We start from the raw sequence: 2,346 nt of genomic DNA, 5'->3' as shown, positions 1-2,346 counted from the left end.
ATATTTATGACACCAGCTTTTTAAAAAAATCACTTCTTTCTAAGTGACAAAGTTGAAAATTGTAAAAGTAAATGTTGTTTTAAGAAAATTGATCTCAAAAATATCTTTTAAACACTCCAACATGTTGAGGATATTAGCTTTGCTCTGTCCCCACCCACAGACTTTCTATCTGTACATTACTATATCTAGGTACTGGCCTTTTGCCGGCCGGAAGTTGGGGTGAGACAAGCGTCCTCCCGCCGGGAGCGGGCCGTGGAGCCGGGAGCAGCCTGGGCTGGCCGGCTGAGGAGCCCGGACTCAGCCGCCGCCGCCGCCATGGTGTTCTACTTCACCTCCAGCGTTGTTCCCTCCGTTTACACAATTGGTAATTGATTGGTAATTGATTGGTCCTGCTTTGAGCAGGGGGTTGGACTAGATGACCTCCTGAGGTCCCTTCCAACCCTGATATTCTATGATTCTATGATTTACATGGGAAAAGCTAAATATTAAAATGAAGACCTGATAAAATATGGCTGGACTGAAGATATTTGGTTTCATGTGGATAAGCTCTCCTCTGCACACATGTACCTCCGATTACACAAGGGGCAAACAGTGGATGATATTCCTAAAGAAGTTTTGATAGACTGCGCCCATCTAGTGAAGGCCAATAGCAATCAAGGCTGCAAAATGAACAACATCAATGTGGTGTGTACGCCGTGGACCAACCTGAAGAAAACAGCTGACATGGATGTGGGACAGATAGGGTTTCACAGACAAAAGGATGTGAGAACAGTGACAGTGGAGAAGAAGGTGAATGAGATACTGAACAGGCTAGAGAAGGCCAAAGTGTAGCGGTTCCCTGACCTGGCTGCTGAGAAGGAAGCCCGGGACAGAGAGGAGAGGAATGAGAAAAAAGCCCAGATCCAAGAGGTGAAACGGAAAGAGAAGGAGGAAATGAAGAAAAAGAAAGAAATGGAAGCTCTCAGGAGCTACTCTTCACTAATGAAGTCTGAGAACATGTCTTCCAACCAGGATGGCAATGATGCAGATGACTTCATGTGAACTGGGCACTCTCCCCTTTCTGAATTGTGAGATGGACTCCATGTCTTAATTTTTCACCCTCAATAAGATGCCAAAAAACCAAATTCTGACTTCAGTTTCAGACCCTGTTTGAACCTTCACTGGCAATATCTGACCAGATCTGTGCCATGTATCTCCTAAAGACAGTATCTTAACTGTGTGTGTGTGTGTGAGTGTGAGAAAAAGAGAGTGCGGGGGGGGGGGCGGTGAGGAGCATACATTCTGGTTCTACAAGGATCTTGATATATTTATTTTGAGGGAGGGGCTCTTAATGTGAGCTACAGGAGTGTTGTGCTGCCTTAGTGAATTGGCAATAGACTTATTTAAAAAATGTTTCCATTACTGTAATGTCTCCCTGGCATAAATTCAAACCTGAAATCAGAATTGCTGGCCTGAGGACTCTGCTCCCCTCTTGCTGAGTGATTCTTGTTGATGGGATGTGTGTGTTCATCAAAACCAGGGGATCGCTATAAACCAGGGGAGCCTGTATTTCGCCCAGCTGATGGGCAGATTGAAAATCTGCCTGGAGCCAGAGAGCTCCACCTATCTTGTAAATGTAGCAAAGTGTAGCTGCCCTCGTTTTAATATGGAGCTGCAGCCTCTGGAGACGAGTCTTGGCCTGCATAGCAGCCTGACCATTCTGAGTGAGGTGGAGCAATGCATGCTGGGGGTGTGGTGTCAGAGGCTGCACACCTGTAGATGAGGATAGTCCTAAACTGGACTGGGCTACACGCATGGTTCCGCTTTTCTAAAGGATTAACTTTGCAAATAGAGTGTTGGGGTTTGAAAAGCCTATAAGCCAACTCGGAACACTTGACTAAGTAACTCGTGATGTGGTGTGGATAATAGTACATTCAGAATGATGGTGTAACTATCGCAACATGTGTATATATGTTAGAATTAAAATCATAACAGCTGTTAAAGCAAAAAACAAAACAAAAACAAGAACACTGGCCTTTTACCTAAGTGCCTATGATGCATGGTGCAACCATGATTGGGAAATTCCCTAACTCTGTGGCTTGTACTTTTCTGCAGCAAATTAGAATAATCTGCACGGAATGAAGTGCCTTCTACTATAATACAAAGTAGAAACTGGGGCGTTTAATTCACTGGGCTAAATTCTGCTCTGTTTTATGCATGTAACCACCCTGACTTCACAGTCTGCTAGGTGTGAATTTTCCTCTCAACCGTCTCAATTTCTGGCGCCTACTGCTAAAGCAGCACTAGCAGCTCTGACTCATGCTAGGAAACGGAATTAAGGGTTGGAAAATTCTTTACCTACTCTGT

General features: G+C 44.6%; 1 pseudogene; it reads left to right on the top strand.

The window, feature by feature from the left end:
• The first annotated feature begins 468 nt into the window (after window positions 1-468).
• On the top strand, window positions 469-1,235 carry LOC144258952 (coiled-coil domain-containing protein 25 pseudogene; annotated as a pseudogene).
• The last annotated feature ends 1,111 nt before the right edge of the window (window positions 1,236-2,346 follow it).

This window comes from Eretmochelys imbricata, chromosome 1 (genome assembly GCF_965152235.1).
Source record: "Eretmochelys imbricata isolate rEreImb1 chromosome 1, rEreImb1.hap1, whole genome shotgun sequence".
NCBI classification, from domain to species: Eukaryota; Metazoa; Chordata; order Testudines; family Cheloniidae; genus Eretmochelys; species Eretmochelys imbricata.
Note: the sequence above shows the minus strand (reverse complement) of the source record. Positions and strands in the feature narration are given on the sequence as shown.